The sequence below is a fragment of the Pseudophryne corroboree genome, chromosome 6 (assembly GCF_028390025.1).
Source record: "Pseudophryne corroboree isolate aPseCor3 chromosome 6, aPseCor3.hap2, whole genome shotgun sequence".
Lineage (NCBI taxonomy): Eukaryota > Metazoa > Chordata > Amphibia > Anura > Myobatrachidae > Pseudophryne > Pseudophryne corroboree.
This window is the reverse complement of record NC_086449.1, coordinates 774,389,576-774,413,735: the sequence shown is the minus strand read 5'-3', so window position 1 is coordinate 774,413,735 and position 24,160 is coordinate 774,389,576. Positions and strand designations below refer to the sequence as shown.

The window sequence follows — 24,160 nt, the reverse complement described above, 5'->3', positions numbered from 1 at the left end:
TATAATCGTTTAGCAAATGCTGTTAACAGGTCAGAACTTCAGGATATGCTATACTAGCCACTAGTAAATTCATGGGGATTTACTAGTGAATTACCACTTTCAGACAGAAAAGTCTGAAAGTCCCAGCAATTACCCAGCTGGAACCTGCCTGACCCCGCTTTCACACAGACAAGCAAATTACCGGGTCGAGAATTTCAACCCGGTAATTTGCAGATCAACACGGTTAATTTTATGGCTTATCAGTGGTTTGAAAAGTTGCGTCACTTATATTACTGGTGCATTGAAGGGTCTGATGTTCCTGCTGAGCTGATGGATCTGGCAATGAAAGAATGAAACACTTAATATTCTGTAGCTGAAAAGGATGAATTAAAGGGCCCTACACACTGGCCGACATCAGCCAAAGATATGAACGATCTCGTTCATAAATGAACGAGATACCGTTCATATCTTTGAGTGTGGAGGCTCCAGCGATGAACGATGCGCGGCCCCGCGTTAGTTCATCGCTGGTCCCCCGTCGGCTGTACATGCAGGCCAATATGGACGATCTCGTCCATATTTGCCTGCACTTCAATGCAGCCGGGTGACGGGGGGAGTGAAGAAACTTCACTCCCCCCGTCACTGCCCCCCCGCCGCCGGGTCGCCCGTCGGCCGTATCCGCCGTCGGGCAGCTCGGCGGCGGATCGGCCAATGTGTAGGGCCTATAAGAATGTACTGTGCGGTGCAACTATCCCACCTCTATCCACAGGTAGAAATCCTGCACGTCTGACCTGTTGGGGATGCATGAGGACTGTAGTTGAGAACCATTGTTCTAGGGGATGCCCCCAGGGCCAGATTAACAATGGGACAGATGGAGCTACAGCTCCAGGCCTTCACATAAAAATAGGCCCATCATCATGGCAGCATGATGATCACTAGCCACCAGCTGGCCACATGGCCGGCCATAAATCATAACTATTAAGACTGCATTTCTATTTTTCTCACAAAATTATGCAAATTTTTAATATTTAAACATATGTAGGGAGACATTAGAGCTGATAGTGTAGGGGATGTACACGCCCACATGGCTCTTGCCACACCCACACAGAACTGATCACACCTCTCTAGTTTCTCATAATAGGCCCTTGAATATTTTCAGCTCCAGGCCCATGTGGCCCTTAATCCGGCCCTGGATGCCCCGATTACTTTGACACAGGCTTCTGACAATCGGCAGCGTTGGGAGACCGCGCATGCACAAGATGTGCCGCTCTACCTCCCGGCTCCCATCCCGCTGCACTCACAGGCGAGGAGGTCCCCACTGCCACCGCTCGCCCTGTGTCATGGGACCGGGCTGCGGCATCTCACTGCAGCGCAGGCTTAGTGTCTGCTTGCACTGCATGCAGGAAAATAGAGGAGGGCCCCAGGGAAAGAAGTGCTGCCGGTGCCTACCTCAGCCCACGCACCACGCTGAACAAGTGCTGCCGAATTGTCATCTCTGTCTCCTGCAGCCGCTTTCAAAAGGAACTGGCCACCATGGAGGAACCCCCCCAGCCACAGCCATTCAACTAAAGCTAAATACACAGCTCCCCCCCCCCCCCCCCACAGCTCTCCTCCTCACTCAGATCCCCACACACAGCCCTACCCTCCTCACAGCTCTCCCCAGTGGCGTAACTACTGCCCCCGCAGTCCTCGCGGTGGCTTGGGGGCGAGGGGCTGTGGGGGCGCCACTGATTTACAGCAGACTGACATGCGGACGAGCGTCCGCATGTCAGTCTGTGGTCTCCTTCCCTCCGCCGCTTGTTGGAGGGACACGGAGGACACAGCGCGCGCCTCTCCTGTGTCCCTCCTGCATCATCTCCGGCGGCCGCGGGTCTAATAGGGGGAAGTGCCGTCCGTGAGCTCTAATTGGCTCATGAACCGGCACTTCCCCCTATTAGACCCGCGGCCGCCGGAGATGATGCAGGAGGGACACAGGAGAGGCGAGCTGTGCCCTCCGTGTCCCTCCAAAAAGCGGCAGCGGCGGCGCTGGGGGGAATATCTGGCACTGGCGGGGGGGGGAAATATCTGGCACTGGGGCATATCTGGCACTGGGGGGGGGGATATATGGCACTGGGGCATATATGGCACTGGGGGGCATATATGGCACTGGGGGGGAATATCTGGCACTGGGGGCATATATGGCACTAGGGGGGCATATATGGCACTGGGGGGAATATCTGGCACTGGGGGCATATATGGCACTGGGGGGGGAATATCTGGCACTGGGGGCATATATGGCACTGGGGGCATATTTGGCACTGGGGGCATATCTGGCACTGGGGGCATATCTGGCACTGGGCATATGTGGCACTGGGGGGAATATCTGGCACTGGGGGCATATGTGGCACTGGGGGGGTATATGTGTACCTGGCACATGGGGGGGGGCTATATTTGGCACTGGGGCATGTGAGTACCTGGCACCGTGGGGGAATATCTGGCACTGGGGACATATGTGGCACTGGGAGCACAGCCCTAGCTACAAGGACTACCTCCTAGCAACGAGCATGACACCCAGTGCATGAAACACCTGGCAACGAACATGACACCCAGTGCATGAAACACCTGGCAACGAGCATGACACCCAGTGCATGAAACCCCTGGCAACGAGCATGACACCCTGAGCATGAAAACCCCTGGCACCGTGCATGGAACCAAGAGCATGAAACCCCTGGCAACGAGCATGACACCCAGTGCATGAAACCCCTGACAACGAGCAGGTAATTGAAAAGTAATTAGAAGCCTTACTGTAGGACTTAATGTGTAATGGGCATTACGGTGAGTGGCATAATGTATCACGGACATTGCGGTGTGTGTCATAATGTGTCACAGGCATTACGGTGTATGGTATACTATATCGCGGGCATTGTGATATGTGGTATAATGTCTCAGGGTCATTGCAGTGTGTGGCATAATGTATCACGGACATTGCGGTGTGTGTCATAATGTGTCAGGTATTACGGTGTGTGGTATACTATATCACGGGCATTGTGGTATGTGGTATAATGTCTCAGGGTCATTGCAGTGTGGCATAATACATAACGGGCATTGCGGTGTGTGGCATAGGGTATAACGGGCAGGGCATTGCGGTATGTGTCACAGGCATTACGGTGTATGGTATACTATATCACGGGCATTGTGGTATAATGTCTCAAGGTCATTGCAGTGTGTGGCATAATGTGTCACAGGCATTGTATGTGCTATAATGTATCGGGCAATGCAGTGTGTGGCATAATGTATCACGGACATTGCGGTGTGTGTCATAATGTGTCACAGACATTGTATGTGCTATAATGTATCAGGGGCATTGCAGTGTGTAGCATAATGTATAACGGGCATTGCGATTCCTGTCATCATGTGTCACAGGCATTACTGTGTGTGGCATAATGTGTCACAGGCATTACGGTGTGTGGCATAGTGTGTCGGGGGCATTATAGTGTGTGCATATTGTGTCATGTGCATTATTGTGTGCGGCATAATGTCTAAGGGCCATTGCAGTATGTGGCATAATGTATACTGGGCATTACTATAAGGAGGAAAAATGACAAATAATGTAAGGGGCATGAATCAGGATTATTTTTCTTTCCTGTGGTGGCCAACGTATGGGCGTGCAGGTTGCAAAACTGGGGTATAAGGTAGTCTTTTCCTGCAATGCCACGCCCCTTTATGCGAAACCACGCCCATTCCAACGAAACCACGCGCCTTTTTTGACATCTCTTTCTTGCTCCCAATTATGGAAGAATTTTTTGGCTTGGGGGAGAAAAATTTCTAGTTACGCCACTGGTCCCCCCACTCAGATCCCAACACACAGCTTTCTTCTCCTCACACAGACCCCCCCCCCCCCCCACAGCTCTCCCCCCCACTCGGATCCTTACACACAGCCCTACCCTCCTTACACAGAACCCCCCCCCCCCACAGCTCCCCCCCACTCAGATCCCCACATACAGCTCTGCGTCTTCCCACTCAGATCCCCCAAACACACCTCTCTCGCTCTTACACAGCTCTCCCCCTCTGTTAGATCCCCCCTCATAGAGCTCTTCACTTCTCACACAGACACCCCCCCCCCCACCGCACACTCCTCTGCCTCGACCCCGCACTCAGATCGCAACAAATAGCTCTCCTTCCCTCACGTAACTCATTGCTAAATATATTTACAGGATGGGATGAGAGGGTCTTATACACATGGATGGGATGGACGGGATGCCGACTGTCAATATACCGGCAGCGGCATCCCGGCCACCAGAGTACCAACGGGGCGAGCGTAAAGGATCCCCTTGCGGGCTTGCTATGCTCGCAATGATTCAGACGCGCTCGCCACAGGTTTTATTCCCACTCTGTGGGTGTCGTGGAAACCCACAAGCGGGAATAGTCTTGGCGAGCGCTGTCGGCATTCCCAGCTGTTGAGATTTTGGCGGCGGGATCCCGACCGCCGTGATATTAACTACATCCCACATGGATATATCAGCATACAGTAAGTCCCCTTGCACATACAGTACTGGCTGTACTGTTAGTTGCGGAAGGGGTCCGATGAATAGTTAAAATTTTTAAGTGGGTGGCCATGCCTCTCCATATTTTGCCACACCCCACCAGTACTTCGATCCATATCAGATCTCCGCTGCCCTGACCCCGCCCTCTATTTAGGGCTGCTTCCAGAAATTTCCCGTGCTGGTTTTGTATCCTAATCCGCCCCTGCCTAGGGATGCTATTTTGTGCATCCATTATTAAGGAAATCCTCAAAACATGACATGTTGTGTGTATGGTACTTTAAGAGACTTTAGTCATTCACAATTGATAGCACTGGCTTCACACAATACTAATACAGTCAGCATACCCCCCAACTGTCCCGATTTTCGCGGGACAGTCCCATTTTTTTTGGGACTGTCCCGCTGCCCCACCCGCGGGCCGCAGTGTCCCGCGGTAGGGGGGGGGCATGCGCACAGCGTCTATTCAGTGGAGACAGGAGGAGAGGGGGTATGCCAGCAGCTCAGTGACAAAACCACGCCCCATTTTCATAGGCCATGCCCCCTTCTTGTGAGCGCGTGCTGCTTCGCCGTGCGTGTGTCCCGCTTAAGATATGCAGAAAGTTGGGAGGTATGCTGTCAGGACAGTGGTGATTAATGAGTTAAATGAAGGCACATGTGCTCACATGATCAGCTGTCCAATCTGTCCAATCATGGCTCCTACCACAAGCAATAAATGACTTGCCTGCTGCTAGGAGGTCTTCAGGCAAGATGGGTTCTTCAGATCAGGATGTGGGCTTATGATACTGGTCTGGAGCTGTGTGTTACAGTGTGATATACAGCATCTATGGGACAGTTCCTCACATCTCCACTGTGATATTGGCAGCCTGGAGCTGTCCTTTCTTTCGTGAGTGAAAGATGTTGCTTTTTCCATGTCTGTGCTTGGTAAGTATAGGGTAGATAAAGCTTTAGTGGTAGTAGTAAACCTGTGTCTTCAACTGCCAAAATAAATATCAAACTATAATATGCAGAGGCGTAACTAGGGTCTTCGGCGCCCAGGGCAAGATGAAGAATGGCACCCCCCCAAAAAGAAACAAAAAAACACAGAAATATAAAGAACAATGGCCCTCATTCCGAGTTGTTCGTTCGTTGACGATTTTCTCTATTTTGCGATTAGTCGCTTACTGCGCATGTGCAATGTTCGCAGAGCGCATGCGCTTAGTTATTTTACTCAACAGTTAGGTATTTTACTCACGGCATTACGAGGAATTTTCTTCGTTCTGGTGATCGGAGTGTGATTGACAGGAAGTGGGTGTTTCTGGGCGGAAACTGACCGTTTTATGGGTGTGTGTGAAAAAACGCTGCCGTTTCTGGGAAAAACGCGGGAGTGGCTGGAGAAACAGGGGAGTGTCTGGGCGAACGCTGGGTGTGTTTGTGACGTCAAACCAAGAACGAAACTGACTGAACTGATCGCAGTGGCAGAGTAAGTGTTGAGCTACTCAGAAACTGCTAAGAAATTTCTATTCGCAATTTTGAGAATCTTTCGTTCGCAATTCTGCTAAGCTAAGATTCACTCCCAGTAGGCGGCTGCTTAGCGTGTGCAATGCTGCTAAAAGCAGCTTGCGAGCGAACAACTCGGAATAAGGGCCAATATGTGCGCTTTTCCGAAGAAGTGGGCAAGGCCACATGCTAGAAGGGGCGTGGTCACTGAAAATGGGCCGTGCCAACATAACACGCCACCACCTGTCCACCTGTCTCTCGTCACTATGAGAACATTCCTTTCCATTGCATACACACCTTACCTATACAATGGTTTCTCACAATGTCGAACCTCTGAAGAAATGCATCCTCCTTCGAAAGAAGGTCGTCTTCAGTTGGTATTCACTATTCATGTAAGTCACATCGCCTGGAAGATACCTGTTTGTGTAGGAATATTAACAAGGTCATCATCAAACAATAGCGGTTCAACCAGACAAGTACCCCCCGTGTCACTTCCTGCCCCTGTGTCTCTTAGCTACACCATCATCTCCTTTCTGCATCTCTCAGCACACCATCATCTCCCCACCGTGTCATCTCTCAGCACACCATCACCTCCCCACGGCGTCATTTCTTAGCACACCATCAGCTCCCCCTGCGTCGTCTCTCAGCACACCATCACCTTCCTGTCTGTCATCTCTCAGCACACCATCACCTCCCCGTGTCATCTCCCAGCCAGTAGCGGATCTTGCCACGGGCAAGCAGGACTTTTGCCCGGGGCGCCGCCTTCCGGAGGGCGCCGGCGCCATCCGGAGGGCGCCGCACCATGGCAAGATCTGCTGCTGCTGTGGTGCCCCCCGCTGCCGCGGCCCGCTGTCCCGCTGTCCTTTGTGAAGGGAAACTAGACGCTACGCGTCTAATTTCCCTTCCTGGAGAGGACCTTCACTGTAATGATGTGCGGTGCGCGTTGACGTCATCGCGCACCGCACAGCAAAGGTCCTCTCCACGAAGGGAACTAGACGCTTGGCGTCTAGTTTACCTTCGTGGAGAGGACCTTTGCTGTGCGGTGCGCGATGACTTCATCGCGCACCGCACATCCTGCAACAGTACAGGGGGCGTAACTGACCTCGCCCCCTGTATGAAGCCACGCCCCCTAATGCCGCCCGGGGCGCCAGAAGCCCCGGAACCGGCCCTGCTCCCAGCACATCATCACCTCTCTATGTCATCTCTCAGCACACCATCACCTTCCTATGTTAGGGTGACCATATTATCCCTTTTACCTGGGACGCTCATGGATTACACAGGTTCTGTGGCTGATTAAAACCAGCTGAATTGTAGGCTTGAAGTCAGCCAGCCCCAGAACCTGTGTAATCCATGAGCGTCCCAGGTAAGAGGGATAATATGGTCACCCTACTATGCCTCTCTTTGTGTATAACCCCCATATTCTATGCCTCTCTGTTGTGTCTAGTGTTTCCATCCTTCCCCCTCACCTCTCAGCTTCAGCAGGGAGCCGGCAGCGACTGTGAGGTCTGGCGGCAGACAGAAGCTCAGGGAGCGTGATGCTGGCATCGCGGTCACGCTCCCGGCAGCAGCCCTAGCAAGGAGGGAGGCTAGGAGCTGCTGCTGCAGTAACGCCGCCGAGCACCATGGTGTGACTTGCTCGGCGGTGAAATTGGGTCAGGTGCAGGCGGTAGCGGCTGCGGACGGGGGGTGCGGAAACGGCTGTGGGCGGGCGGTCAGGCAGTGCCGGGTGCGTGGGTGCAACGCCCTGGATGGCGGTGCCCCCCTCAGCTGTGCCTGCCCCACGGTGCCCTGGGCACGCACCCTGCTCGCCCTACCCTTGTTACGCCTCTGATAATGGGTGGTCATTCCGAGTTGATCGCTCGCTAGCAGTTTTTAGCAGCCGTGCAAACGCATTGTCGCCGCCCACCGGGGAGTGTATTTTCGCTTTGCAGAAGTGTGAACGCCTGTGCAGCAGAGCGCCTGCAAAAACATTTTGTGCAGAACAAGACCAGCCCTGGACTTACTCTTCGTGTGCGTTGATTCTACCGTTGGAGGGTTGGCTTTGGACGTCACACACCCGCCCAGCGTTTGCCCGGCCACGCCTTTGTTTTCCCCGGCACGCCTGCGTTTTTCCAAATACTCCCTGAAAACGGTCAGTTGACACCCAGAAACGCCCCCTTCCTGTCAATCTTCTTGCGTTGTGCCGTGCGACTGAAAGCTTCGCTAGAACCTGTGCAAAACCACAAAGGACTTTGTACCCGTACGTCGCACGTGCGCATTGCGGTGCATACGCATGCGCAGAAATGCAAATTTTTAGCCTGATCGCTGCGAACAACGGCAGCTAGCAATCAACTCGGAAATGACCCCCAATATGTCATTACTTTCCTCTTTAATACTTACATTATAATAGAAATAATGCACATAATTTAGCTTGGCTAACTGTGTGGATTAGTCCAATACAATATTTTACCTGGCAGTTACTGTATGTCTTGGTCTCCCTCTGTTGCTTCAGCCCATGGAACTGCAATAGTAAGAGGGATTCAAGAGTGGATTGTACTATGCAGTTGAATATCTAATAGTATAAGCAATGCATTATTGTACTCTAGCTTTGCTCTGTGAGGTCAGCCCTTTATATTGCAAACTGACAACCCCTGAATTCAACTGTTCAGATGTTCCCTCTTATAACTTGTATAGGTCTGGTTTAGAAACGTATTTGGTGTATACTACTACCCAGTCCCATTATAGGCTTCATCTGGGTGTTTGGCATACCTCCCATGGTTACAAAAAATACAAAATGGGTTAATTGACCCCATTTTTTTCTCGTAGTGGGGAACTTGGATTGTAAAATCCAGTGACAGGGGTCCATTTGAATGATCAGATTATGATGGTGCTGTGTAACAAATCTGCCTCGACTCCATCAGGACTGTTTTTCCAATGCAACCCTCCTGTATAATCTGTCCTGGATGGGGATGACTGAGCTCTAAGAGCAAACCCTTGAAACTATAGGAAGACCACTTCAACCTAATTCAAGCCTGTTGCTGTTCTGTTCAAAGAACACTTAGTAATGTTCTGCTTTTGAGTTGAAAATTTATTCAGCAACGAATGTTCATGTTGGGAACAGGGCCGGTTCAAGCCCGCTCTGCGCCCTGGGCAGGAAAAGGGGCGTGGCTTAATACAGGGGGCGTGGTCAGTTACGCCCCCTGTACATTAGTAGCGCTGCTTGAATGCTGAGCGGTGCGCGATGACGCCATCGCGCACCGCAGAGCAAAAGGTCCTCTCCTTGAAGGAAAACTAGACGCGTAGCGTCTAGTTCCCTTCGTGGAGAGGACCTTTGCTGTGCGGTGCGCGATGACGTCATCGCGCACCGCTCAGCAAAGGTACTCTCCACGAAGGGAAACTAGACGCTACGCGTCTAGTTCCCTTCACAGGAGGCACAGACGGGGGACACAGCGGGCAGCGGAGGGCACAGCAGTGGCGGATCTTGCCATGGTGCGGCGCCCTCCGGATGGCGCCAGCGCCCTCCGGAAGGCGGCGCCCCGGGCAAAAGTCCTGCTTGCCCGTGGCAAGATCCGCTACTGGTTGGGAAGTATGTCGGTGACTACTTCTGCCTGTAACAGATTCTTCACATTATCATAACTATAAATGTTCTCTACTGAACACCAGAATGTTTCCATTAAATAGGAAAACTCCTCTGAGCCTGCTGTGGTAAACATCCATAATATCTATTTTATTTCTTTCCCTTTAGACTTCCAAGGCGAGCCTCACAGCCTCGACAATAACTCTGCGTGTGGCTTCTGGGTAGGACAGAGACTTGGTGACTCTGGGGTCATTAGTGCTGCTTATGATGGGTGCTATGTAACAGAAGAGGTAAGGACTCATTGACATTCATGAGTAATGAGATGAACCGATGTTAACATCTGGGACTTTGAACCTGACAAGTGGCTGATGAGCTGGCCTGTCTGTCTCCCACTGACTCCTGCTACAGTGTATGGCTAATGTCACATCGGTGAGCTTGCACACTCCTAGTTTCCACTACACTAATGATTTGGACGTGCAGTCCTAAAGTTCCCTGGTGAATCTGAGCGAGCAACCATGCTTTCTTCACTTGATTTATATGTAGGCTTTGCCCTCCTTACCTCATAGGGTTTCTCAGCCCCTGTATGGCTATGGTAATTCTTTGGTGTCGGGGACATAAACAGTCCGTTGGGGTGGCAAATGCTCTCTAAACAGAGGGCCAGCTTATACCTCTTCAATTAGTGCCATACAATTCTCTACATGCACATATTCCTATTAAAAGCATACTGTAGGGGCGCATGGCCTGGCTGGCTAATGGTGTAGACCAGCTTTTTGTGGGCTCCTGCTACAGTGGCCCTAATCTTTTTCTCCCCGCACTATTGGACTATTAGAGGCCCTGCTCCCTCGCCCGGCTGCTGGGGACCTTGCTGCCGCTGTACACACCACTCGCGGAGCCGATGGTCCCACTTCCTGGGCCCCGCTGGTTGCGGCCTATCACTACTGGCGCAGCCGCGGCCTCAAGTAGCTGGCTGCTCCCGGGAAAGATGCGCGGCCGGTGCAGAGCTCCAGAGACTGGCTAAATTCTGCTGCACACCATGGGGACACGGTTCCTGCCCTCAGGCTACCTTGATTACCGGTGCCTGGTCCCTCCTAGTCTGCTCTCTGCTCAGGTCTCGGCTTTTACTGGTGAGTGCGACCTTTGCTCCCTTAGAAGCAGGGGCTTGAATTTTGCAGTGGATCCAGGCCTGGCTTCTGGGAGCAACGGGCCACACTGTGACTCCCCCTGCTGGCTCCTATACCCTGCTACATCCCCCTGCACACCTCTGGGGACCGTCCATAGTTGTGTCCCTCAGCTATTATTCCCTAGTCACACGCCTGCTTGGAATACAGTGCCTGGTCTCTGCCCGAAGGGGATTTAGGGACAGGTGGCCATCTTGCCAGCCCAGAACCAGTGTTCCCCTGTGTGAGACCTGCGATACAGAAAAGCAGCCTGAGAGCTGGATATCCTTAGTTATTTCTCAGCCTTAATGTTTGCCAATGCGGATGACATCAGATGCGAAGCTTATAATCTCTCCTGCCTGGGTGTGATGCAGGTTGCTCAATGATATATTAATGCCAGGCCGATGGGAGTCATTGCTCAATAGACGTATTCTTATGTAGCATCTGCACCTCACTACGATACTGACCAAAATACACTTTTACTGCTTTATTCTCACATTATGGTCAGAACCAAAAGAGCCCCAAAGGGTAACACGTCTCGACCAAGGGATTCGTCATCTCAAGCTACCATAAGGCTGTTTCTCCAACCTACACCCTCCAAGACTGGCCAAGAACCAATGGCGACAAGTCCTTCTTCCTCTCCCTCTTCCTCGCCTAAGTCATTGTCTAATGAGGATCCTACACTCTCCCCTTCCTATGGTAGGAATGAACTAAAATAAATATTTACCTTTCTTAAATCGCTCCCAACTAAACAGGATCTTCAAGATATGATTAGAAAGGAACTTGTGACAGTCAAGAAGGACATTTCACAATTGTCGGACAGACTGACAGCTGTTGAGGAAAGCCAAGATACTTCTGATACACTCTTCCGGTCCTTACAGGATATAATCGCGGCTCAAACTACAAAAATACATTCGCTACAAAACAGAATGACGAACCTGGACAACAGGGGTAGACGGAATAATATTTGCATACGGGGCCTTCCAGAAGATGTTCCACAATCAGGTCTGATAGATGCTCTCACAAAGATTTTTTTATGAATTATTGGAAACTGAGCCAACCAACACCATTGTTTTGACAGAGCTCATCGTGCTCTCAAGCCTCATGGACTCCCCTCAGATCGACCCCACGATGTCATTTGTCACCTTCATTATTTTTCACAAAAAGAAGAAATAATGCGCAAGGTGCGCCAATTAGGCGGAGTGGACTTCATTGGAACAGCGATCTTCTTCTATCAAGATTTGTCCTGGCATACACTTCAACAGCGTAAGGCACGGAAACCACTAACAGATGAACTTCGTAAATTACAACTAAAATATCGCTGGGGATTCCCCTTTAACCTTCAGGTTTTCTCATTCGGGAAAAGTGCATTTCCTACATAATCCATCTGACCTAGCTTTCTTTTGTGCAACTCTGGGTCTACCAAAGATGACCATTCCAGACTGGGAGGCGGATATTCCGCAATTAAAATTGCCTCAACACCAACATAGACACACCTCCTGGCAGACAGTCCAGAACTCCAAGAATACTCCAGCTACTGTTTCAGTATCTTTGGACATAGGACTTACTGATTTAGTCTTCTTTCCATTTGCCTTGGTTTTCTACTACATCGTTTCTCAGCAGTGGTGAGGTCTCTTCTACATTTTCTCTTGGTTTTTCATAGGTTTGCTATATTTATGAATGCATTCCGTATTTTTTTTTTTTTTTTTTTAATGTTTTCGTAATGTATAGCTTGTGTTAGCTTTCATGTGTTGCTTACTATATTTAGGTGTTAGATGCTTATTTGTTACATCAGGAATGACAACAAGATACCTGTTTTTGCTATTTGATATATATGTCTCCTGACGACGACTCCCTTGTCCCCTTACCCGCTTAGTATGTTAATATTTCTTGGAGCTTTGATCCTACAGATAGGACAAAGTCTCCACGGTGGGTATTTCAATATTGTTGGAATCTTTTTCCTCTTAATACTCTGTCTTTTTAAGTTTTCTTTTTTTCTCTCGTGTTTAGTTTTTTTCTTTTTCTTGGTAGTCTCCCTGGGATCCATGCTGACAATCCCCTCAATTTGGATTTTATGAGTGCTCCATCTCAAATTAAAATCTCCTCGTACAATGTAAAAGGGCTTAACATACCTGAAAAAAAGATCTAAATTACTTAGATCGTTATGGGCAGAAAAGGTAGATGTAGCCCTAATCCAGGAGACACACTTTAAAACAGGCTCTCAGACTCCCTCCCTGTCAGACCGCCATTTTCCTTTGTCATTTCTTAGCAATAATCCAGACGCTAAAACAAAAGGTGTAGCTATTTTATTCTCAAAGAAACTTCTTGTCACGGACAAAGTAGTTCACAGACTGGTTCCACGTAGACTACTTTTACTAAATTGTCTAATTTTTCAACAAGCATTCACCTTTATTGTATTATATGCTCCTAATCAAGCCCAACCAAGGTTTTTTTACCTCGTTTCAGACACAAATTGACTCCCTTTTGAAAGGCGTTGTTATATTAGGGGGTGATTTTAATTGGTCTCTGAATCCCATATTGGATATTTCTACTGCGGTCCCAAGATTTTTGAAACGCAAGCATTGCCAAGTTCGGAGGGTGTTTCATGAGCTTTAGCTGGCCGAAACCTGGAGGGTTCTTCATCCCACAGACCGGGATTATTCTTTTTATTCCAATCCCCACCTGGTTTATTCCCGCTAGATTACTTCTTTTTAAGCCACCGACACCTTCCCCTTCTTCTAGATGCCTCTATAGGTCCAATCATGTGGTCAGACCATGCTCCCATATCAATAACTCTTTCACTTCGGGCCTCTCTACCTTAGGTCAATGGTCTTGCCGTTTAAACAAATCTCTATTACAAGATGTTTTTTGTAACGGTGAGTTTGATAAGACTTTATACGATTGCATAGAGCACAATGATACTTCTGAGGTGTCCAAGATCACAGTATGGAAGGCACATAAATGTGTCATCTAAGGTAAATTGATTCAGTTGGGAACTTTTATATGAAAAAACAAAAAGCAGCCTTCATAACTAGCCTATTACAACAGATACATACCCTAGAATCAGCTCATACAGCTTCTCTTTCTGGAGAGATCTATACAGAATTGTTGGAAGTTAGAGCCCAACTGAATAAAGTGCTCTCTGGCAATACCATACACTCAATGCATAAATGTAGAAATCGTTATTACCAGTGGGGCAATAAGCCAGGTAGATTGTTGGCCCGAGCCCTCCGTACACAACATTCTGCATCATTTATTGGTTTAATGAAAGATAAAAATAACCTGCCTCATTCCAAAACCCCAGAAATCGCATCTTGTTTTAAACAACACTATTCCACTCTCTACAACTTAGCGAATACCTCGGCTAACTCCAACTCATCGACTGCGATACCGCAGATTAGGGATTATTTATTAGCAATGGATTATCCTACTATTTCAATGACAGATATAGAACTTTTAGAGCATCCTTTCACCTTCCAAGAACTCGACCGTCTCATCTCTTTATCTCCGTCGGGCAAAAGCCCTGGACCTGACGGCTTCACAATAGCATATTACAAAACATTTCAAGATAGACTGACATCTATGCTTATTCATGCCTATAATGCCATTTCAGCTACCTCACATTTTTCTCCTCAGTCTTTGGAGGCTCATGTAACAGTAATTCCTAAACATGGAAAGGACCCCGTGTTATGCTCCAGCTACAGACCTATTTCACTTTTGAATGTTAATCTAAAATTGTACGCTAAACTCTTGGCAATTGGATTAAATAATCTACTTCCCTCCCTCATACATGGGGATCAGGTGGGTTTTGTCCCCGGTAGGGAAGCCAAAGACAACACCACCAAGCTCTTGAACTTAATACACCTTGTCAGAGGCGATTACCCACAATATTGCTTTCAACAGATGCTGAGAAAGCATTTGATCGAGTCAACTGGGATTTTATGAGGTCTGTGCTGGAGCATGTGGGCCTGGGACCTATTGCGCTTCATAGAATTATGGTTTTATACACTTCTCCCACAGCCAGAGTAAGAGTTAATGGTACTCTCTCTGACCCTTTTCCTATTAGTAATGGAACAAGACAGGGATGTCGCCTTTCACCCCTGATTTTTGTTTTATGTATTGAAGCATTAGCTAGAGAAATTAGGAATAATACCCAAATTTTGGGTCTCCAGATTGGTGGGGAGGAATACAAGTTGGCTCTTTTTGCTGACAATCTTCTAGTAGTTATATCTAATCCTACCATATCTCTTCCACATCTGATGCGTGAAGTTGATGCCTTTGGTACACGGTCTAATTTTAAAATACATTTTTCTAAATCTAATGCACTTAATATCTCGGCTTCCTCTCCTATGATTTTGGGTTTACAACACACATTTCCTTTCTCTTGGCACCCCCATTATATCACTTACCTAGGAGTCAAATTAACGAACAACCTCTTTCAACTATTTACTTTGAACTTCGCACCAGTAATTACCCTAATTCGCAACGACTATAGCAGATGGCATCTTAAGCAATTGTCTTGGCTCGGAAGGGTTAATGTAGTTAAAATGAATACGCTCCCAAAACTGCTGTACCTCTTCCAAACCTTGCCGATTTCTATCCCGAATTCATGGTTCCAATCCATTCAGCGCCTGATTCAACAGTTTATCTGATTCCATAAAAGGCCCAGAATTAGTTACTCTACTCTTTTCAGAACTACTAGTTCCGGTGGTATCAACTATCGCATATCAAAAATTACTATTATGCTATCCTATTGAATAGAGTGCTCGATTGGACCAGGAATAGAGATATAAAACAATGGGTGGCACTTGAGGGGTTTTGCATGTCACAACATCCTGAGATTTTCCCTTGGTTGCCCCAGCTTTCAAAACTCCCCCCCCCCTCACCCGACGATCACCCCAACCATATCTCTATGGAAAAATATACGATGTATGCTGTGGCCAGAGAGACTAACCAGCCACACGTGTGATGGCGGGTGCGGCACTGAAGGGGTTAATCCTCACCTGCCAGGCACCATTTGGACAATAGGCGCTTGGCGTCACTGTGAAACGTACTTACGGCGCTGGGCGCGGACTGTTTAAAAGTACGTTTAATGATGTGTTTTAACATGTCATATGTAGTGCTCTGTGCACAATTGTAGGATTGCATGTTTAAATGTATTTATATTTAAGATGTGGTCACCTGTATTTTAAAGGGAAAAATGCACTTACTATATCTGTCTGAATAAGGATCTCCTATCTTCTGGGAATAGGAAGTGGCATGCTAATCGCCTCTGCTAGCAGAGAGGTGTGAATGACAAAAACCCTTTTGATGTGCACGGCAGGTAATGGTTGTGAGTGTCAGATTGGGTTTGGAACCTGTATTTATTTATGTAGCTGGTTTCATTGATATACGAATCCTGAATGGTAGATGCAGGAAGGAATAACATTTGTTTGGGAAATAAAATACAAACCGTATTTGAAGCTATTTGATAAATTTATCAATAGTGAATGTTAAACTGATACCAAACGTCTGTGTGACAGGAAGGGATATTGCTTCATGCACTTATCTCCTTTTGAAATGCAATTTATTTATTTGTATTTTGTAAGATATCCTGATTGGATAGAATGGACTCAGGGGGGACATGACCCCCTGTGGTACTGTGTGGAAAATTGACATAAAAAGGAGGCCTGCGAGCATCCAGAGTGTATTATACCATTTTGATTCTGCTGTAACATCTTGTTGTATTGCTCAGCCTTTTTGAAGGCTGTATTTGGGCAAATAAAGATCTTCTGCCTAAAGACAATGCTTCATCTTGTAACCTGCAGGCCTATGCAAAACATAGCCCCATTCACCGGCTGTCCAGGGAGCACCACAATGTCTCCAAGTTCCGCCTTCCGCCAGCTACCGGTAGAGGACTAGTGGGGATTCATCAGTACCACACAGGTGTGGTAAGGCAGCGTGTCGGCACATACAGAGCAGAACCGTGGTTTCAAATCACGGCAGGTTAGGAGTTTGGTGGTGGCAGCATAAACCCGCCCACGGCGCAGTGGGTGGAGTCAGTAACAGGCGGTTTACTGACGGTAAGCGGGAATCCCCTATGTGGTCAGGTCCCGTGTGACCTAGCCTGCCATTCTGTGTACTGGGGACGGGACCGTCCGGTCACATATGCCCTCTATATCTTCCTCTCTGATAGGCCCTACACACTGGCCGATTTTTTGAAAGATATGAACGATCTCGTTCATAAATGAACGAGAACTCGTTCATATCTTTCAGTGTGGAGGCTCCAGCGATGAACGATGCGCGGTCCCGCGCTCGTTCATCGCTGGTCCCCCGTCGGCTGTGCATGCAGGCCAATATGGACGATCTCGTCCATATTTGCCTGCAGTTCTATGGAGCCGCGTGACGGGGGGAGTGAAGAAACTTCACTCCCCCCGTCACTGCCCCCCCGCCACCGGGTCGCTCGTCGGCCGTATCCGCCGTCGGGCAGCTCGGCGGCGGGTCGGTCAGTGTGTAGGGCCCCTTAGCCAACTGACCTACTTTTTTGCTAATCGTGATTTCCCACCAGGTCTTAACCCATGTCACTTTTCTAGATGACTGAGGCGGGGCTCTTCAGGATCGGTCAGCTGATTTCTACTTCTCATGTTAAACAGTTTTCTGAAGTTAGGGATAAATGGGACATCCTACAGACAGATTTTTGGAAATTTTTACAAGTCAGACATTTTATATCAACAAATCCTGAATGTTCTGCTGTTGCCCGAGAGTTAGCTCCGTTTGAAAAGCTTTATGTTTCCCCCCATCCCCCATACCATACTACACTGCTCAAAAAAATAAAGGGAACACTTAAACAACACATCCTAGATCTGAATGAATGAAATATTCTTATTAAATACTTTGTTCTTTACATAGTTGAATGTGCTGACAACAAAATCACACAAAAATTATCAATGGAAATCAAATTTATTAACCCATGGAGGTCTGGATTTGGAGTCACACTCAAAATTAAAGTGGAAAAACACACTACAGGCTGATCCAACTTTGATGTAATGTCCTTAAAACAAGTCAAAATGAGGCTCAGTAGTGTGTGTGGCCTCCACGTGCCTGTATGACCTCCCTACAATGCCTGGGCATGCTCCTGATAAGGTGGCGAATGGTCTCCTGAGGGATCTCCTCCCAGACCTGGACTAAAGCATCCGCCAACTCCTGGACAGTCTGTGGTACAATGTGGTGTTGGTGGATGGAGCGAGACATGATGTCCCAGATGTGCTCAATTGGATTCAGGTCTGGGGAATGGGTGGGCCAGTCCATAGCATCAATGTCTTCGTCTTGCAGGAACTGCCTGACACACTCCAGCCACATGAGGTCTAGCATTGTTTTGCATTAGGAGGAACCCTGGGCCCACCGCACTAGCATATGGTCTCACAAGGGGTCTGAGGATCTCATCTCGGTACCTAATGGCAGTCAGGCTACCTCTGGCGAGCACATGGAGGGCTGTGCGGCCCCCCAAAGAAATGCCACCTCACACCATTACTGACCCACTGCCAAACCGGTCATGCTGGAGGATGTTGCAGGCAGCAGAACGTTCTCCTTGGCGTCTCCAGACTCTGTCACGTCTGTCACATGTGCTCAGTGAGAACCTGCTTTCATCTGTGAAGAGCACAGGGCGCCAGTGGCGAATTTGCCAATCTTGGTGTTCTCTGGCAAATGCCAAACGTCCTGCACGGTGTTGGGCTGTAAGCACAACCCCCACCTGTGGACGTCGGCCCTCATACCACCCTCATGGAGTCGGTTTCTGATCGTTTGAATAGACACATGCACATTTGTGGCTTGCTGGAGGTCATTTTGCAGGACTCTGGCAGTGCTCCTCCTGTTCCTCCTTGCATAAAGGCGGAGGTAGCGGTCCTGCTGCTGGGTTGTTGCCCTCCTACGGCCTCCTCCACGTCTCCTGATGTACTGGCCTGTCTCCTGGTAGCGCCTCCATGCTCTGGACACTACGCTGACAGACACAGCAAACCTTCTTGCCACAGCTCGCATTGATGTGTCATCCTGGATGAGCTGCACTACCTGAGCCACTTGTGTGGGTTGTAGACTCCGTCTCATGCTACCACTAGAGTGAAAGCACCGCCAGCTTTCAAAAGTGACCAAAACATCAGCCAGAAAGCATAGGAGCTGAGAAGTGGTCTGTGGTCACCACCTGCAGAACAACTCCTTTATTGGGGGTGTCTTGCTAATTGCCTATAATTTCCACCTGTTGTCTATTCCATTTGCACAACAGCATGTGAAATTGATTGTCAATCAATGTTGCTTCCTAAGTGGACAGTTTGATTTCACAGAAGTGTGATTGACTTCGAGTTGCATTGTGTTGTTTAAGTGTTCCCTTTATTTTTTTGAGCAGTGTATGTCTATTCTATATAAAATGCTACAAACTCCCCAATCTGAATCTAAATCCCCTTTTGCCCTCGTGTGGGAAAAAGATCTTGATATAACTTTTTCTCAAAAAATGTTGGAAAATATTTTTCTCAAAGCTCATGCCAGCTCTATATGCATTCAAATTAGAGCGACCCAATATAAAATACTAACCCGTTGGTATAGATACCCTTCTATTCTTCACACAATGGGGGGAATTCCAAGTTGATCGCAGCAGGAAATTTTTTAGCAGTTGGGCAAAACCATGTGCACTGCAGGGGAGGCAGATATAACATGTGCAGAGAGAGTTAGATTTGGGTGTGGTGTGTTCAATCTTCAATCTAATTTGCAGTGTAAAAATAAAGCAGCCAGTATTTACCCTGCACAGAAACAAAATAACCCACCCAAATCTAACTCTCTCTGCAAATGTTATATCTGCCTCCCCTGCAGTGCACATGGTTTTGCCCAACTGCTAAAAATTTTCCTGCTGCGATCAACTTGGAATTACCCCCAATGTTTCCTGTTTCCTGGAACAAATGTTGGCGCTGTTCTTCAGCAATAGGTACAATGCTGCATATATGGTGGGACTGCCTACGCTTAAGACCCTTTTGGAATGATGTAATTAAAATTTCCAATGAGATATTAAATGTTCAAGTGCCAGTGGATCCTGCTTTCTGGCTATTGGGTCACTCCTCACTCTCAGTGCCCGGATACAAGAAGTCCCTACTGAAACACGTTAGCAACGCAGCCCGTTCAGTTATACCTGTCCTATGGAAAAAGTTATCTGTATCCTCAGGCACCATAATCTGGGTTGTTTCTCATTACTTTTATTCCAATTTGCAACACACGTGCGTCCGAGGTAGAACTATGTTTACTTCAGTTGATAAAAGTGTATTTGTGAAGGCTAAACCCGTGTTACTGGCTAGTCATACTGTGGGCGGGATATACTAATGGTTATGGCTGCCTATCACAGCGATGCTAATTGCATATGCACTTACATATGTGATTAGTAAGGCAAGCAATGGCTCCTCTGATAAGAGCTGTCCTTCACGATCTCCGTCGGGCCCTGGACTTCTAGATTTATGCGCAGAGTGACGGGGCATGCTGGGAGGGATTTGATTGGATCCCTCACGCCAGCCCTGGCATGCCCCGGCAGTTTGTACATTTGGAAACGGGGGTTTTAATGCATTTTCCGTCTAGTACACAGGCTCTACTATTAGCTTTAGGCGGCTGCCTAGGGGCGCCAGCCACCGAAGGGCACCACTGAATTCATCTGGTGAAAAACTAACTGAAGCATGTCTCTGTATGGAGTTTAGTAATGAACTTACAGATGGGGGATGGAACACAATAAGGAGCATACAAATATATGTATGTCTGTGCGTATATATATATGTATGTATACACATACAATTAAAGGGATGTAGGTGGCATCGCGGTGGACGGGATGTTGCATTCAGAATCCTGACAGCCAGCATCCTGAATGTTAGTACAGAATGCCGGGGAGGGTTAGGATTAGGCTGGGGGAAGGGAGGGTAAGGTTAATTAATTTCATTAAAACTTCGGTATTATGGTGGTCCGGATGCTGCTGTCTATATTCTGCCCAGTGCATCCCGTACTCAACCCCAACTGAATATCCCCACCAGACCCTATATACAGTTTTATAGAGTATATAAAGAATAGATGGCACACAAGGACTTTTAAAGTAAAAGTATATTGTGAAAAAAGTCACAAAAACTTTAAAAGTCCTTGACTGTTGTCCCTTTTCTCTGTGTATATATATATATATATATATATATATATAATAATGCAATTCACCCCAGCCCGCCTAGTGGCCACCTGCATCTCCCCTCTGAGAGGTGATGGTGATGGTGGTGGGGTTTGCAGGTTAGGGGGCACTCGGCTAAAGATTTGCCTAGGGTACAGCGAGACCTTGCACCGGCCCTGCTAGTACATCCTACCCTATGTCTTTCTCATAAGTCAGTGTAGGACATGCAAGAGCCCATGTGCCAGATGACTGGTCCTTATGTACTGATAAAGCTGAATATTTATCGTATATAAATCACTTTATGAGGTCTAAGAACACTGTACGCTATCTACGTAAGAAGTACCGTAAGGGTACGCAAATTGCGTAGCGATCGCTCAGCCGTAGTCGAGACGCTCAAGCGTCACGTTCGCTTACGGCCCAGTGATCACAGGCAGGCACGCTATTGGCTGCCGACTAACGTAATGATTCGCTATAGCGTAGCGGACGCTCGGGACCACGAGGAGATCACCAGCGATGCAGACGCTCACAACGTTAAACCTTTATATCTATACCTTTAACAATGAGATACACAGTATACCTTAGTGTAGAGACAGAGTGTAAGTGCAACCTGGTGTAACCTGATTAACTACAAAGCTGCTTGAGCGTCACCGACGCTCAGAGAATACTTAACACTATAAAGAATACACAGATACCTGGGCTTAGGGTCCGAAACCTATTATATGTATTATGACTATTATACTTGCAAAAAGAATCACAGTACAAAGCATACACTACAATATAACATAAACCAACTAACCAGATAACTATACAGGAAATACAATACAATACTATTAAGGGAAAATACGAGAGAAAGAGAAAGGAGAGAGAGAGATGGCTCACAATAACATCAAGACAATATGATTGCGGAGAAAACTTACGCACAAAGGGAAACGATCGCATGCGCCTCGATATCCAGCTCCCGATTATCAGTAATGAGAACCGTTGAAGAGAGAGTGAACTGGATACGGTCGGCCTGCCTATTTATGCCCCACACACAATACAATTCAATGGTCCCTACAATCTCATTGTTCATTGGACACAGGAATTCGGCTTCGCATTATAACAAAAGGTCATAGGTTGATTCATACAGGTGGGCTGTGACTATTTCCAACTGCTCAGGTGGGAGGGAAACTGGGTTTCCCGCCGCATGGGTAATAAAGTGCAAATAAAGTAAATGTTCATAAACTTCTTATGTCCATAACTATTCGCACGAGCGATTGATCTGTTTCAAACCAACACCGGAATATTTCTAATTAAATATTCTTCCGATGGATACTAAACACCACTGTATTACTCCTGTCTGACCCTTCGTATCAAACAAAGAGGGATTCCTCTGTTCATAAACATTCTATATTAACCAAACTTTCAGAATCTATCAAAGGGACCATGATCTACAAAATACATTATTAGTGAAAATATGTAATGATTGAGTAGCACGCTACGATCGCATAAACTCTACCGTAAATACGCATACCATGCGCCTGCGGGTGCCCGCGACTGTGAGTATGCACACGTACGGGAGAGCGTACGCATGCGCAGCACGGACCTGTGTGAGGTGCAAATATGGTAGTGTGCATAGAGATATTTTTCTGACTTTGACAGTCCACCCTTTGGCAGTCAATAATAACTGCCACCTTCTAAAACATTTCAAAAGGAGAAAAATATATGTCAGGGGTTAATTCATTTCCATGGTTGGGTAAGGGAGGAGAGAGGAGTAGGTGGGAAGAGGGTATGACCTAGTGAGATAGCAGAAGCATGTGTGTATGAGTCCATGTTTGGGGGGTCATGTATCATCGTGCCGTACGTGTTGTAAATCAAGCTTCGAGGTATTGCGAAGTATACATTTGAATTCCTTCTTATCCCGTGGTACGGGTCTGTGGATGGGCTGTCAAACTTTACCGAGCTCTTTTCGGATTTTGAACAAAATGGGGAGCACATTTTAGTTGATGATACATGAATGGGGGAATATGTGATTGCTGATATCTGTGCCTGTATTCCCTATACTATGTGTGTCATTACCTGAGGGTTGTAGAAATGAAGAAAAGACATAATTACGGTAAATGCGGTGGTATTCTATTTCAGGTTAATGTACATTTGTCGGTTGAAGTTTTGTTCGGTATCAGTTGAAAGTCGTCTTCTTTGCGCTGTGTTGCCCATTAGGTGTGAGCAAAAAGCTTTGTCAATGCCATTAGATTTACAAAAAATGTTGGGCTAGCGTAAGTTTAAGAATTCTAGGGAAACTGGGGATCCATGGCAAAGTTCATCAAATGTCCATATCTCAAGTGGTCAAAACTTCTTCTTTGGTCTATCCGTTGTCTGTATAGCGTCTCGTCAACTTCCTCGTCCAAGTGGGTCTTTTTATCTTGGAGAAAAAAAAACAGAAAAACAGGTGAAAGAAACGGACCGTAGAAATCACATTTTCATCACATCATTGTTTCTATCATTGGGTCATAAATCAAATCCAGGTTAATTACAGTTTCCTCACTCCTCAAACTCATTACCCTGGTACGATGTTTGCACTTCATTAAAGCCTGACCGCATCTAAATATCACGCCAATTGATAGGACAACACCTAAGATACATAGGAGAAACTTCCCAACATCCATTATGACTCCTTGAGCCCAGTCTCCCAAACCGGAGAACCAATTTCGCGGGTTCAACCATGACACCCAACCAGTCAGCTCATTACCTACAGCAGCAAGAGTGAGATTGTGTTTTCGGCGAAATTCCCACTTTAATTGGAGAATATCGTCCATCTTTTGGTCTATGACCTCTACCGGATCCTCGGTGCTATTCGTGATATACGTGCAACACTTCACGCCGTACTGTGTTGCCAATGTAACACAATATCCGCCTGTCACTGCTGTGAGGTAATTAAGAACCATTCTATGCTGTACCAGTTCTGTTTTATAAGCTTGAAGTTCTCTTCCAGTATATCTAAACGTGTCATCATACATTTCAGTGATATTATCTAACAAATTTGCGAGCGCCGATATGTATTTATAATTCAGCACTCCTCTAGCGGTGCGGGTGAAATCTAACGCGATTAAGAATTGAATCCCGGTGGATTCATTTATCAGATCAGAGGCCGGATGCTCTGTCTTCTCTATCAGGTGCCTTTTAACGACGTGCTCGTAATGGGTGTGAGTATAAGGAGCTTGGGCACCACGATGTATGTCTTTCATTTTATCATGTGTTACAGTCATTACTTCAGGCAGTACTTTTCCAATATAACACAATCCTTCAGAGTTTGGGGCAAGCCACTTGTACGCCTTTCTCCCGCATA

The 24,160-nt window shown here is 47.4% G+C and overlaps 1 long non-coding RNA gene across 1 annotated transcript in view; it reads left to right on the top strand.

The window, feature by feature from the left end:
* Positions 1-24,160, top strand: part of LOC134933467 (uncharacterized) — a 101,267-nt gene that overhangs the window by 58,533 nt on the left and 18,574 nt on the right. The gene's annotated exons all lie outside the window — the stretch shown is intronic.